Source organism: Rutidosis leptorrhynchoides, chromosome 8, assembly GCF_046630445.1.
Source record: "Rutidosis leptorrhynchoides isolate AG116_Rl617_1_P2 chromosome 8, CSIRO_AGI_Rlap_v1, whole genome shotgun sequence".
Lineage (NCBI taxonomy): Eukaryota > Viridiplantae > Streptophyta > Magnoliopsida > Asterales > Asteraceae > Rutidosis > Rutidosis leptorrhynchoides.
The window spans coordinates 73,277,915-73,295,505 of NC_092340.1; positions in this window are offsets into that span (position 1 = coordinate 73,277,915).

Below are 17,591 nucleotides of genomic sequence, written 5' to 3' on the forward strand. Positions count from 1 at the left end.
AGATGTGTCGACATGATAGGTCGAAACATTGTATACGTGTCTATGGTATCTCAAGATTACATAATATACAATACAAGTTGATTAAGTTACAGTTGGAATAGATTTGTTACCAATTTTCACGTAGCTAAAATGAGAAAAATTATCCAATCTTGTTTTACCCATAACTTCTTCATTTTAAATCCGTTTTGAGTGAATCAAATTGCTATGATTTCATATTGAACTCTATTTTATGAATCTAAACAGAAAAAGTATAGGTTTATAGTCGGAAAAATAAGTTACAAGTCGTTTTTGTAAAGGTAGTCATTTCAGTCGAAAGAACGACGTCTAGATGATCATTTTAGAAAACATACTTCCACTTTGAGTTTAACCATAATTTTTGGATATAGTTTCATGTTCATAATAAAAATTATTTTCTCAGAATAACAACTTTTAAATCAAAGTTTATCATAGTTTTTAATTAACTAACCCAAAACAGCCCGCGGTGTTACTACGACGGCGTAAATCCGGTTTTACGGTGTTTTTCGTGTTTCCAGGTTTTAAATCATTAAGTTAGCATATCATATAGATATAGAACATGTGTTTAGTTGATTTTAAAAGTCAAGTTAGAAGGATTAACTTTTGTTTGCGAACAAGTTTAGAATTAACTAAACTATGTTCTAGTGATTACAAGTTTAAACCTTCGAATAAGATAGCTTTATATGTATGAATCGAATGATGTTATGAACATCATTACTACCTTAAGTTCCTTGGATGAACCTACTGGAAAAGAGAAAAATGGATCTAGCTTCAATGGATCCTTGGATGGCTCAAAGTTCTTGAAGCAAAATCATGACACGAAAACAAGTTCAAGTAAGATCATCACTTGAAATAAGATTGTTATAGTTATAGAAATTGAACCAAAGTTTGAATATGATTATTACCTTGTATTAGAATGATAACCTACTGTAAGAAACAAAGATTTCTTGAGGTTGGATGATCACCTTACAAGATTGGAAGTGAGCTAGCAAACTTGAAAGTATTCTTGATTTTATGAAACTAGAACTTTTGGAATTTATGAAGAACACTTAGAACTTGAAGATAGAACTTGAGAGAGTTCAATTAGATGAAGAAAATTGAAGAATGAAAGTGTTTGTAGGTGTTTTTGGTCGTTGGTGTATGGATTAGATATAAAGGATATGTAATTTTGTTTTCATGTAAATAAGTCATGAATGATTACTCATATTTTTGTAATCTTATGAGATATTTCATGCTAGTTGCCAAATGATGGTTCCCACATGTGTTAGGTGACTCACATGGGCTGCTAAGAGCTGATCATTGGAGTGTATATACCAATAGTACATACATCTAAAAGCTGTGTATTGTACGAGTACGAATACGGGTGCATACGAGTAGAATTGTTGATGAAACTGAACGAGAATGTAATTGTAAGCATTTTTGTTAAGTAGAAGTATTTTGATAAGTGTATTGAAGTCTTTCAAAAGTGTATAAATACATATTAAAACACTACATGTATATACATTTTAACTGAGTCGTTAAGTCATCGTTAGTCGTTACATGTAAGTGTTGTTTTGAAACCTTTAGGTTAACGATCTTGTTAAATGTTGTTAACCCAATGTTTATAATATCAAATGAGATTTTAAATTATTATATTATCATGATATTATCATGTATGAATATCTCTTAATATGATATATATACATTAAATGTCTTTACAACGATAATCGTTACATATATGTCTCGTTTAAAAATCATTAAGTTAGTAGTCTTGTTTTTACATATGTAGTTCATTGTTAATATACTTTATGATATGTTTTCTTATCATAGTATCATGTTAACTATATATATATATATATATATATATCCATATATATGTCATCATATAGTTTTTACAAGTTTTAACGTTCGTGAATCACCGATCAACTTGGGTGGTCAATTGTCTATATGAAACATATTTCAATTAATCAAGTCTTAACAAGTTTGATTGCTTAACATGTTGGAAACATTTAATCATGTAAATATCAATCTCAATTAATATATATAAACATGGAAAAGTTCAGGTCACTACATATATATATATATATATATATATATATATATATATATATATATATATATATATATATATATATATATATATATATATATATATATATATATATATATATATATATATATATATATATATATAGTTATGTGAAGTTTTAATATAAGTGTAATATATATAATAAATATATTTTATGTACAAAATATTTATTTGCTTAAAATGATAGTTTTTGAGATTAATAAAGATAATATTAATAATCATATTATTTAATATTAATACTTATTTTGACAATAATATTATTAGTAATAACAATAATAATTATAATTATAATTGTAACTAGGGTTATGTTAACGATAATAATAGTTGGTAACTACTACTTATATTAATAGTAGTAATAATAATAAGTAACATTCATAATACTTATTAATAATAATTCAGATACTTAATAATAATAACAATAATATTCTAATCATAATAATGATAACTAATACTTATTTAAACATTAATATTAATAATAATTATAATACATGTGATAATAATAATAATAACTATAACTAATGATAATAATACAAATAACAATAATAAGAATAATAATAATAATAATAATAATAATAATAATAATAATAATAATAATAATAATAATAATAATAATAATAATAATAATGAAATAAAAGATTTATACCCTTTTTAGAAGCTTTATTAAAAAGAATGCCCACGACGGGGCTCGAACCCTCGACCTCCCGCTCACTGCTAACACCCATAACCACTCATCTGTTTCTGTATTTCTGATTATAACCGTAATTTAATTCTATTAAATCCTTGTCTTCTGTTTCCTCTTCATCTTCCAAATTCAATCAATCAGACACAAATCAAACTCCATAAATATTGAATTTCCAGCTTATTTTATAACTTGAGTTGAAACAGAAACATTTAGCTTTAGGTGTACTGATTAACAGAAAAACGAAATCAAAAAAAAAAACTAATAAAAAGACTGCTGCTGTTAGCGGTTTTAAAAAAAAAAAAAATATGAACCTCAAATCGATTTTCGAGTTCCAGAGGGTTTTAGACCAAAGTTAAAACATGAAATAAGTTCCAACTCATCCATTTAATCTTTTTGAAACATCAATTTGATCCAAAACATCAAAACTTTTACGAATTTCACTATGAACCTCTCAGTTGACTTTTTATGAATTAAGTTTGACTCGAAAAATTCTAACTCAATACATAAAATTGAGTCTTGTGATTTTACAGATAGTTGGAATAGACCAATCCTAACAAGACCTCAATAACACAATTTGAATTGGAGTTCAATTTAGAGATATGAATAAAAAGTTAATAGAACAGAGATGTCGTCTGGGGTTTAAAAAAAAAAATTCAGTCGACAATTGGAGCTGTTACAATTGTTAATTGATAGTAGTGAATAAAGAACTGAATGAGCTAACTAATTTGCTAAACCATTCGATTGATTTATCTCCTATTTAGTCGATATTTAATATTCTATCAGGTACACAACAAAATAAAAAAATAAAAGATGAAAACAACATCTAACAGATTCGTACCATTTGATGTCATCCTTCAAAAATTTGCAGACCAAAACAAGATTTATAACAGTTAAAAGTGTAATGAAATCGCCTTTAAGATTTGCCTAGTACGAATTTTTATTGACTTTTTATATAAAATACAAAATTAATGTTTATTATTGAATATAATTATATAAATATATAAATAATAATAATAATACTTTTAATAATAATACTAATAATAATAATAAATAATACTGTTAATAATAATAATAAATAATAATAATTCTAATAATAATAGTTATAAGGATGATAATAATATTGTTTAGGATAATAATAATATATATTGTTTCATTTAAACAAAAAAAAATGGTAACTATAGAATAATGCTTTTTAATGATAATGGTAATGATACTTTCTACAATAATGATAATCATACTACAACTTAAACACATCATAATTTATATGTTTATATATATATATATATATATATATATATATATATATATATATATATATATATATATATATATATATATATATATATATATATACATTTTAAATTTGAAGTAATAATATTACAATTATTAATATTAATATTAACAACAATAAAAAAAATAATGAAAGTAATGGAAATAATATATTAATTATATTCAACTTTGTAATTTAATATGATACCATTTATTATTTATGTAATATTATATTACGTGATGTCATTTACTGATTAGTCAATATTTATAGATTTTATGTATTTATTTAAAAGAAATCTTATATAGATTCATAACAACATATATATATATATATATATATATATATATATATATATATATATATATATATATATATATATATATATGTTTATGTATATATATATATTTATATATATTTGTTTTATCAGTAACTTAATTACCTTAATTATTACATTCCAATTAATTAAAGTATTCTTTATTAAATCTTAATATTATATATTCTTATTTTATATTTATATATTTATATATATATATATATATATATATATATATATATATATATATATATATATATATATATATATATATATATATATATATATATATATTTAATTATTACATTCCAATTAATTAAAGTATTCTTTATTAAATCTTAATATAATATATTCTTATTTTATATTTATATATATATATATATATATATATATATATATATATATATATATATATATATACATACTCATTTACAAATAATGGTTCGTGAATTGCAGGGGATAATTAAAGGTTAAATGAATTTATGTAAACAGTTTCAAAATTTTAAAACTCAACTTTACAGACTTTTCTCATTGTGTAGAAATTATATAGAAATTAGGTTTAAATTTGGTCGGAAATTTCTGGGTCACTACAATAACATCATTCGATTCATACATATAAAGCTATCTTATTCGAAGGTTTAAACTTGTATCATAGTTTAGTTAATTCTAAACTTGTTCGCAAACAAAAGTTAATCCTTCTAACTTGACTTTTAAAATCAACTAAACACATGTTCTATATCTATATGATATGCTAACTTAATGATTTAAAACCTGAAAACACGATGAACACCATAAAATCGAATATACGCCGTCGTAGTGAAACCGGGTGCTGTTTTGGTTTGGATAATTAAAAACTATGATAAACTTTAATTTAAAAGTTGTTCTTCTGGGAAAATGATTTTTCATATGAACATGAAACTATATCCAAAAATCTTGGTTAAACTCAAAGTGAAAGTATGTTTTTCAAAATGGTCATCAAGATGTCGTTCTTTCGACGGAAATGACTACCTCTTTAGTAATTGACATGTAACTTAAATTTCTGACTCTAAACCTATACTTTTTCTGTTTGAATTCTTAAATTAGAGTTCAATATGAAACCATAGCAATTTGATTCACTCAAAACGGATTTTAAATGAAGAAGTTATGGGTAAAACAAAATTGGATATTTTTGATCTTTTTAGCTACGGGAAATGTTTAACAAATCTATACAAATCATATCCTAGCTAACTTATATTGTATTATACATGTATTCTAATATATTATGTAATCTTGGGATACCATAGACACATATGCAAATGTTTTGACATATCATATCGACCCATGTATATATATTATTTGGAACAACCATAGACACTCTATATGTAGTAATGTTGGAGTTAGCTATACAGGGTTGAGGTTGATTCCAAATATATATATACTTTGAGTTATGATCTAGCCTGAGACGTGTATACACTGGGTCGTGGATTGATTCAAGATAATATATATCGATTTATTTATGTACATCTAACTGTAGACAACTAGTTATAGGTTACTAACGAGGACAGCTGACTTAATACACTCAAATCTTTAAAACATAATAAAAATGGTTGTAATTATATTTTTATCATACTTTGATATATATGTACATATTTGTATAGGTTCGTGAATTGATCCGTGGCCAATTCTTATTTCCGAGGAAGGAAATATCTGTGAAAGTGAGTTATAGTCCCACTTTTAAAATCTAATATTTTTGGGATGAGAATACATGCAGGTTTTATAAATGATTTACAAAATAGACACAAGTACGTGAAACTACATTCTTTGGTTGAATTATCGAAATCGAATATGCCCCTTTTTATTAAGTCTGGTAATCTAAGAATTAGGGAACAGACACCCTAATTGACGCGAATCCTAAAGATAGATCTATTGGGCCTAACAAACCCCATCCAAAGTACCGGATGCTTTAGTACTTCGAAATTTATATCATATCCGAAGGGTGTCCCGGAATGATGGGGATATTCTTATATATGCATCTTGTTAATGTCGGTTACCAGGTGTTCACCATATGAATGATTTTTATCGCTATGTATGGGATGTGTATTGAAATATGAAATCTTGTGGTCTATTGTTACGATTTGATATATATAGGTTAAACCTATAACTCACCAACATTTTTGTTGACGTTTAAAGCATGTTTATTCTCAGGTGAATATTAAGAGCTTCCGCTGTTGCATACTAAAATAAGGACAAGATTTGGATTCCATGTTTGTATGATATTGTGTAAAAACTGCATTCAAGAAACATATGTCGATGTAATATATTTCTATTGTAAACCATTATGTAATGGTCATGTGTAAACAGTATATTTTAGATTATCATTATTAGATAATCTACGTAATGTTTTTTAAAACCTTTATTGATAAAATAAAGGTTATGGTTGTTTTAAAAATGAATGCAGTCTTTGAAAAATGTCTCATATAGAGGTCAAAACCTCGCAACGAAATCAATTAATATGGAACGTTTATAATCAATATGAATGGGGTATTTCAGTTGGTATCCGAGCGTTGGTCTTAGAGAACTAGAAAATTTGCATTAGTGTGTCTTATCGAGTTTATTAGGATGCATTAGTGACTCTGGACTTCGACCGTGTTTTCTTTAAAAATGATTGCTTAACATTTTTGTTGGAAACTATATATTATTAACATGTAAATATTATGTGATATATTAATCTCTTACCATTTTTGATATTGTGTGATAGATGTCTACCTCTAGCACAAATCACATTGACTCACCTAATAATAACGAAGAGTCGAATATATATTGGCAAGATTCACAAGTTCCCGAAGAACCGGAAGAAGAGGAAACGGAACCGGAAGAAGAGGAACCGGAAGAAGAGGAACCAGAAGAAGAGGAACCGGAAGAAGAAGAGGTTCCGGAGGGGGAATAGTAGGAACCACAGAAAACCGGTCAAATAAAAGAAAATCCTCAACCAATGGACCAAAGTTAATAATGGTCAATGGTGTTTCTGCTAAGGAAGCAAAATATTGGGAAAATTACCAATTTTTCGATGAATCGGATCCTGATGAGGATTCCGATGATGTTATAGAAATTACCCCGACCCAATTTAATGAGGCAAAAGAAAATAATAAGGGAAAAGGCATCAAAATAGAGTAATCTGATTCCGAACTCGATGAACTTTATATGTACCGTCAACACCTGTATTTTCAATATCGTGACAATAACCCGAGAACCTCTAAACCACCAGGTTTTTCTAAACCAATGTGGAAAATGACGACTCGTATTAAAGGAACATCATATATCCCTAGAAGATTAGGAAAAAGAACCAAGTCCGAAGAAGAAGAAACCAGTGATTCAGATTAGAGGGGTGTGAGCATGTTGTGTAATAAATGTATTGTAGTGTGCTTGTACTTTTATGTTCTATGTAAAAATTGCTTGTATTGTTTGTTATTACGAATCTAATCCTTGTCTATTTTACAGTATAAAAACAAAATGGACGTTAAGGGTAGACAACCGATTATTTTAGAAGACCTGCCAGAGGATATGATTGAGAAAATCTTGTCTAGAGTCGGTCAGAATTCATCAGCACATTTAGTTATGGCGAAATTAACTTGTCAAACATTTGAAAGATTTTCCAGAAATGCCTTAGTTTATAAAAGGCTTTCCTTTGATAGGTGGGGTATATCAAATTGGGGAGACTTTAAGTTATGCCGTGTTTTCTTTAAAGCGTTAAATGCGAGGAACCCAAATGCAATTTTACGCTACGGGTTAAGAACTTATTTTGACTCAACATATCCCAACATAGGATTTCGTGAATTAGAAAGAGCTTCTAACATGCAACATAAAGAAGCATGTTATGCTTATGGGTTAGTGATGTTCGCTTCTTACCAAAGTGAGAAAAAGAACATCGGATTGCAGCTTTTAAATAAAACTCTCCCACAAGTGACGGATTCAGTAGTTGGGGTGAGAAACAAGGTTTTTAGATTATTACGGGGCTGTTGGACATTACGAAACCCTCGTCCTTTTGACGACATTACAACATGCTGCCTAGCTAATGGTCATAACGGTTATTTTCCACAAGACCAAGGATGGGAAGTCATCTTAGTAAAACCAGAATGCATGACTTGTTTCTGGACTTATGAATTACGTGTCTTTATTTCCTTTGCTGAACAACTTGCGTATTAACTAGATTTATCTTCAAAACTGTTCTGTATCATAGTGTACTATATTTCATGTTATATGTAATATAGCGAAGTTGTAAGTTTGAAGAATATTTGTATGTGATATATTATTATAATCAGTTTTTCATATGGAATTTTAGTAGTTGAATTGTATATTAGCTACTAAGTATGAACTTAACGGGTAGGTAGTACCGGAATTTAAACTTATAAAACGCTAATATGAAGAAAAAGCTTTTATAAATGAGTTCATATTATGCTACGAGATACTATTGACTACTCTTAATATTCTGTATGATTAAATTGTTTCATTTGACTATTTTGAAGGAAATGGCACCGACTACTCGACACACCTTGAATATGAGCGAAGAGGAATTTCGTGCCTTTCTTGCTTCAAACATAGCCGCAGTACAGGCCATGCTACATACCAACAATAACTCTGAATCTAGCAATACAGCTAACGGCACAAGAAATCTGATGATCGCAGAGGTGTATATAAAATAGCTTATATTTTACTAGGAAATATTATTAAATACGATACAATTTTACACAAGATATTTATTTATTTATAGAATGGATATACTTAAACCTTGCTACAACACTTATAGGCAGTGTACCTAATCATACAGTAGTATAGTTTTTAGTAAGTCTGGTTCGTTCCACAGGGAAAAAAAATCTTTAAAGTAAAGCTTAACGCTATATTAGTTTTATTTTATAAAAATACAAATATATAAATAAGTAATATTGTTATTATAAAAAGGGGGTTTTTACCGTTTAATGACCGGTTTGTCGATTTTAAAACTTTAGTCGCAGTTAAAACCAAATGTAAAATATTAAATAAATAAAAGACTTAATTTAAAACGTAAAGTAAATAACGATAATGAAATTGCGATAAATAAAAGTGCGATAAAATAAAATTGCGAAAATTAAAAAGTACGATAATTAAAAGCGCAATTAAATACAATAACAATAAATAAAAGTGCGATAATTAGAAGTGCAATTAAATATAAAATAAAGGAAATTAAATTTGAAATAAAAGAATTATGCTTATTTAAACTTCCGTAATCATGATGTTTGACGTGTTGATTTTATTTTTATGCCCATGGGTTAATTGTTCTTTGTCCTGGATTATTTAATATGTCCATACGGATTTGTCCATAATAGTCCATCAGTCATAAATATAAAAAGCGAAAGCCTTCGTCAAATTATTCTTATTCCCGAAGTCAAATATTCCAACTAATTGGGGATTCGAATTGTAACAAGGTTTTAATACTTTGTTTAATGAATACACCAGGTTATCGACTGCGTGTAAACCAAGGTTTTACTACTTTGTTAACAATTACACCAATTACCCTTGAATGTAATTCACCCCTGTTTTAACAAGTCTATTAACTATTAATCCAGTTCCGTGTCCGGTAAAATGAATAATTATTGGTATTTATAGATATCCCGCCCACCGTTCCCAGTCAAGCGTATGTGGTTATATATAAATACGTCAAATTATAAGTTTGTATATTAAATTAACAAGGTATTGTTTAGTTAATATAAAACCCATTAATAGCCCATAGTCTAATTTCCACAAGTGTCGTTCTTTTATCCAAACCCCAATTATGGTACAAAGCCCAATTACCCAATTTTAGTAATTAGCCCAACATCATGATTACTTCGGATTAAATAAGCATAATAATAACTTAGCTACGAGACATTAATGAAAATAATATAAACATAACTTACAATGATTAAAAATAGCGTAGCGTTACACGGACAGAATTTCGACTTACACCCTTACAACATTCGCTAACATACCCTTATTATTAGGATTTAAAATTAAAATTAAAATATAAATTATATATATATAATTACGTATATATTGAGAGAGAGATAGATTATATGATATTAAAAACGATAGATTATATGATATTAAAAACGATCAAACTGCGTTGCCTTTTATAGGGATTTGAGTCCAGGGAAGCTCCGCGACTCGCGTAATTTTTGCATTGCAAACTCCGCAACTCGCGGAGTTCGTTTTTCCAGCTCACACTAATTTGGAACCTTTCTTGCCGACGATTTTTAAATATATTATAATATATATATTAATTTTAAGAATTAATTATATATTATATTATATTCATGTGCATAGTTGACTTGTAATTTTTAGTTCGTTGCGTCGAGCGTTGAGAGTTGGCTCAGGTCCCGGTTCCGGATTTTCGAACGTCCTTGCGTACAATTTAATATCTTGTACTTTGCGTTTTGAATCTTGTACTCTTCTAATTCTAAGACGTTTCTTATCAATAATTGGAACCTCTTTGATTGTATTTTTTACTTTTGAGCTTTTTGGTCGTTTGCGTCTAAAATTCGTCGAATCTATCTTTTGTCTTCACCTTTTATTATTTAAACGAATATCACTTGTAAATAGAACAATTGCAACTAAAAGCTTGTCTTTCTCGAGGAATAATGCTATGAAATATATATTCGTTTTTAGCATTATCAAATATTCCCACACTTGAGCGTTGCTTGTCCTCAAGCAATATAGTCTTGAAATACTAGAATCACTTCTTTATTCTTCACACTTTGTACATCAGTGATTTCTTTACGGCGGTATAAACAATAGTAGTAATGATGTGGTTTACAGTCTCACATGACTATAAAAATTTAGATCCATTAAGAAATTGGATCTTTATGAAAACATTTGATCTTTTGAAAATTAAAACTAGCTTTTACCCTAGATAAGTTTTCCGGAATAACCCTTCACCGGTGTTTGCAAATTCTTTTTGTGGGTTTGGTGGGTTTTAGATTTGAAAATTTTGGCTCAAAACTTATGGTTTTGTGTCACCCACTTGCTAACCTTGTATTAGGAAAGCAACACGTCCAGTATACTTGCTCCGTATATTACCTTTCGGTAAACTACCTTCCGGTTGTAAAGGAAAGCGTTGAACAAGAAACTGTTAAGGCAATGTCCCCTGACATGCTTTTGATTATGGTCTATAACGTGTCGGACGCAATTACTATCCTTTGTAGGAGCAATAGTAAAGCTCACCCTTATAATTTGTCGGTCTGGCACAAGGTCCTGTCTTTGACCATGCTATGCAACCACCGTTCTTACGGTTGACACCCGATTTGGTTCAGGTGACCTAATGAAATCCAGGTGAATTTCTAGGATTTTACCTTCAATGGTAATGAACGCATTGAAAATAGGTTTTCAGAAAACAAATCGGTTTGTAATTTTTGATCAAAATATTTTCTTGTTCAAGCTCGAGTTTAGATATCATTGAATTCCATGAGTTTGAATTCTCAATCTTTAAGGTCAATCTCAAGGATTGAGTAATATCAGTCTTAAAAGTTGATTTTTAATCTTTAAGGAGATTATCCTTTCTGGGGATCTGATTCATTAGTCTTATCCAGCTAATTTGCACGGTGTCCTCCCCATTTTACAAGACAGATCCTCTCATGGTTAGGATAAGTCTGACCACTTGGCGACCCTGTTTGATGTGAGGTCCGTGGATTTCCTGCTGATTTTAGTGATGACTTTTCTAGGTTTTTCGTCAACCTACAGCTGGTCTGGACGACAACTTCATGACCTAAATCAAGAAGCGCGTTTCTTTTTCGCAAGACTTTACTTCCTTTTAATGATGGAATTGATTCATCGTGTAGATCCATCTTTCTTACAGTAAATTGGGTAAAATAGTTAATTATCGTTCAAAACAAAAGTATTTTCAATTATTTGTTACAGAAATATGTGATATATATTTTGAATAACTTGGTAAAAATTTCACACACTTGGCCTTTATTTTCTTTTCTTTGCCTTTTTATTTTCCTCTATTCCATTCTTAAATGAATTCTAACATTTTGGTTTGTTTCTCAATTTATGTCCTTTCCGAGGTAACAATAATTTCGGTGTTAACACCTAGTTTTATCGTTCATAAATATGTATAAACATGATTTTGAGTTCATTTAATTGAAAATTTTGAAAAATTTTACTAGAATTGGGTAGTCAGTATATAAGACTAGGGCTGTTCTTTATTATCAGAGAGCACTAGATTCTAATACAACTACTACTTTACTAGTATTTCTAATGGTAACCAAGTGTATAAAGTAAAAAATTTTAAAATTCCGAAAGAATTTAACCTCTTCCCACACTTAAGATCTTGCAATGCCCTCATTTGCAAGAAATCAGTAACAATTTAAATTATTGAGGGTGATTAGCGTAGAAAAATGATTAAATTTTACCAAAGTTTCCAAACATATTGGCGTTTGTTTGCTGAATGATAAATGGTGCATATCATTTGTTCATTCCGTCTTGTTGTTACATCACATTTATTTTTCATCTTGTCGTCAAAATTAGTTGTTTTTGCTGAACTTAATGCCAGTCTTTGAAAATGCGTTGTTTTACCCTGTTGTGTACATAAGATAAACTGCAAACATATATACATATTTTTGAAGTTTGGTATATTACCCCACATTCAAAAATTATTAAAATCTAATAATAAAAGTTAGAAAATTATAAAAACTATTACAATATTAACATAAGTATTAAATGTATCAACATTACAAATAATAAAATAAATAAAACTAAGTAGACTAGGGTTGTTACTGATACCAGTAGGGGTTCCATGCATAACCGTATGTGTTATAAAATGCTTCAGCTGGGTTATAAGTAGGATACGGTGGTTGCATCTCTATAGACCAGGGAGGAAATATGGGCGATGGAGTAGGAATATAGTTTCTACCTACATGTTGGCAATGAGCTATGATTTGGTTTTGATGAACTTGCCAATCTTCAAATGCTCGATGTCTAGCATTTTCATACTCTTGTGAAGCTATAAACCTTTGCATTTCTGTCATTTCATTTCCCCCTCCCACATTACCTGCCTGTTGATTTCTCTCAACCTGTGGATGTCTTCCATTATATCTTACTGCGGCGTTATTTAGCCTTTTCAAAACCTTTGCACCATGATATACATTTAAACCAATTGTATCGTGCAGTTCTGGTTCTTCGATTAATAATCCCCCCCGACTTATATCCACATTGAGATATTCAGCAATCAAAGTAATAAATATACCACCTCCTATTATACTCTGCGGTCTCATCCCTCTAACCATAGCTGATAAATAATAACCCACACAATAAGGTATACTTACAGCGCTTTGTGGGTCTCGAATACACATGTGGTAAAACAAATCCTGTTCATTTACCTTTTTCTTATTCTTACCTCGTTGTGTAATCGAATTGGCTAAAAACCTATGAATTACTCTTAACTCAGCTCTATCTATATCCAAATAAGAGTAATTTCCCCCTTTAAATCGATGATGGCTAGTCATTTGACTCCATACACCATGTGTATCAAAATTTTCATCAATCTTTCTACCGTTCAATATCAACCCTCGACAATCGGCAGATGCTAGCTCCTCAGGCGTATATATACTTAAGGCCTGAGCCATGTCTAGTAGAGACATGTGGCGCATCGATCCTCCTAACAAAAATCTAATAAAAGATCGATCGGTTAAACTAGCTACCCGATCATTTATTTCTATACTACACAATAATTCTTCACACCATACTTTTTATACAGGTCTACGCATGTTGAATAATCGTACCCAATCGTTAAAAGTAGAATTACCATACCTCTGTGTAAGTAATTCCCTAATTGGCTCGGCCAATTCTACAGCTTCTAACGGTGACCATTCTATTACCCTAGGTAGTTCAACAGCTTTAGAATGAAGAGAATGCAAGGCCCTTTGGTATTTTGGATAATCTATACAACGTCTGTCTATTCTCAAGTTTGGGTGCAAATTTTCCACGTGCATATCTGAAAATGTCATAACTGGGTGAGGTATATCTTGTTTGTAATAGCTATCAACATCCTGTTGTTCCGCATTCTCATGAGGAGCATTGCGAGCTTGGGATGAAAATTCACCCCTTTCAGTCTGCAAAACACATCAAACACAATTTTTGTGCATCCAAATATGCATTAGTGTCAGTAAAATCATCAATCAAAATAATTACAATGACATGTCCAATTTATATCAAACTTATGCTCATTTTCATATTTTTATCAAATCTACACTTTTTCAAATAAGCATATACGAAAATGTTCGCCAAGTTCATAAGCATTCAACTCAAATAACATGTCAAAATAATCATTACTAGCAATTAAACAAGTTTTAAATGGCATTATCTCTCAAAAATCAAGTTCATGAATTTTAGACTTGAAAAAGTCCACTTTAATTCTCAAAAATCATGTTTAGGCTCAAAGTTTAGATCATTTAACTACCTAAACATGTTACACTACTTAATTTAGCAATAATTCAAGACAAAAATCGGCCATAACATGTTTATATCAAAAAACCCCAAATTTGCTCAAGAACACCAACCCTAGATTATTCAAAATTTGAAGTTTAAGGCTTCTAATCATGTTAAATAGCATCACTCTAGGTTATACAAGCATAATACATAAGCAATTTAAGCATAATTACACTAAAAAGCATCAAAATCGAATTGGGTATAAAATTGCTCAAGAACACTAATTTTCGGATTAAATGGTGTTTAGGTGTAGAAAGTTACCATTTTTCTTGAGTAATTCCTTGATAGCATTCTTCTCAACATGATTTTGTGAAAGATTTGATGAAAAACAGCCAAAAATTACGAATTTAAGATGTGTTTGTGTGTGTATTTTCGGGTTTTTTCGCAGTTTGGAGTGTGGTTATGGGTGTAACTGATCTGTTCTGATCGTTTTATTTTTTTCTGTATTTTGCATCCTCCGCGACTTGCGGTGTTTGCTTCTTTCAAACTCCGCGAGTCGCGGCCTTTTTTTTTTTTTTATAAAAACCTTAACTTATAAAACAATTAATTAAAATAAATTTAAAATTTTGTTTTTCTTTGTTTTAGGACGAGGTCGTTTCGGAACGATGTCCTAGTCCGTCCCTCGACAAAATTTTAAAATTTGTCTTTTTTCAAGCGATTGTTTTAAAAGCTTAGATTTTTTGAGTTTTTTTAATGTTTTTGGCATACTTTAATTCAATAAGATTAAAAATAATGATAATAAAAGTTCCCGTCCCTCCCTCGGGTAAAGCAATTTCGGTTCAACGACCTAGTCTTCAACTCACAACGAATTTTAAAAATCATATTTTTAACTTAGCAAAATAAAGTAAATTTTTGTTTTTAAATTCACACCAAACTTAAATTTAAAATGCATAAAATTAAAAATTCACACCAAACTTAATTTATATTTTTGTTTTTATACATACAAACCTATATTAAATATTCAAATATTTACAATTTTAAATAAGTTTATAATATTAAATTAATATTTATATATTAATTTTAAAAACATGGTAAAAATAAAATTAAAAATCTTTTTGGCTTTTATCCCACTTTAATCAATCAAATATTATCAAAAATATACGCCCATCTTTTCGGTAAAGTAATTTCGGTTCCATGACCTAATTTAACTCATGACGAATTTTTGAAATATTTTGTGTTGATTGATTAAAGATATTTATACCTTAAGAATAAACGTTAAATTTCGCAGTGATGTAATAAATTTTTGAATGATATCAATAATTTCGGTCGCCAAACCTAATTTCATAGAATACCAATTTAATACTTTATAGCGAACAAATTAGCGTTTATTATCAAAAGGTTAAAAATGAAAATAAAAAAATAAAAACTGTACAGACTTACCTGTGAGATAGTATTCTTAGTGATACGATCTATCCCACTCATAAGATAGTTGGTTTAATTGGTTTTCCATGGCTACATAGGCGTAACCTCGAGCATTCAGTGTTTTTTCTTCTAAACATATGAATGGTGCGTCTCTGCATAAAGTAACAAATTCGGTGTTTGAATAGGTTTGATTATTTGAACATTTACCTCCATGTGACCATTTTCCGCATTTGTGACATCTTTCAAGGTGTCGTGCTCTTCTTTTTGCTGCGGATTTTGATTTTCCTTTACCAAATTGTAACTTATTATCTTCGCATCTGGATTCTTTTCTTACTCCGTCCAATTTTTCTCTGATTACTGATACTAGTTCACTCAGAAGTGTGTCATTATTACGTTTAGTGATCAAAGCGTGTAGCATTAGACCATGGTTTAGTTCACAGGAAGTCTTCATTTCGTAAAAACCTAAAAAAAATAAAAATTCAGAATGGGGGGAGAAGACTAGTTCTTTAGGGTCTGCTAGGGAAAGACCATTCGAGTTCCATTTTCGAGAACTACACGAAAACAGAAAATCTAACTCTAACAAAAATACATAAACCTCCCTATACTTAGTTGAAATTGTGATTAACATTATTTTCAATTGAATCATCAACAACTTGTATATCTTTGACTTTTACTTCAATCCATTTGTTGATTTCCTCCGTAACTTTCACAAATTCAACTAACATCGCCTTTTCTTTTGACGATAAATTGGATCGGTTACATAACTTAAAGTTTCCTTTAATCTTAGCATCGTGAATCCGTTTATAAAGTTTCTTCGTTGAACTGTTAAAAATGGGTTCATCTAATTTCGTATCATCAACGGCATTCTTTGTGATTGGATTATCATTAAGTGTTTTTTCATCTTCCCCATACTTATGCGTTTTTATTGGTCTAACAGTTTTGGTTGGTGGAGATCTAAACTTTCGGTTCACAAAGGTGATAGATGTATCACCATCCCTAAGTGTCATTCTACCTTCTCTTACATCAATGAATACCTCGGTGGTTGCTAAAAATGGGCGACCTAGAACTAGAGTAATATCAAGGTTTTCCTCTATATTAATCACTATGAAGTTTGCAACAAAGGTCAAACTTCCCACGTTAACAAGTAAATTATTTGCTATTCCAACCGGGTGTTTAATGGTTTGATCAAATGATTGAACACCTTTTTTGGTTGGTTTTAATTTACCCATGCCTAATCTTTTGTATAAGGAAAGAGGCATAATATTTGCACTTGCTCCTAAATCTGCGAGTCCATTATATACAGCACCATCATTAAGTAAGCAAGAAATGATAAATTCACCCGGGTCTCCTGCTTTAGTAAGTCGAGTTGGTTTGTAAACCTTTTTCGGGTGTTCTTTTCTTGGTT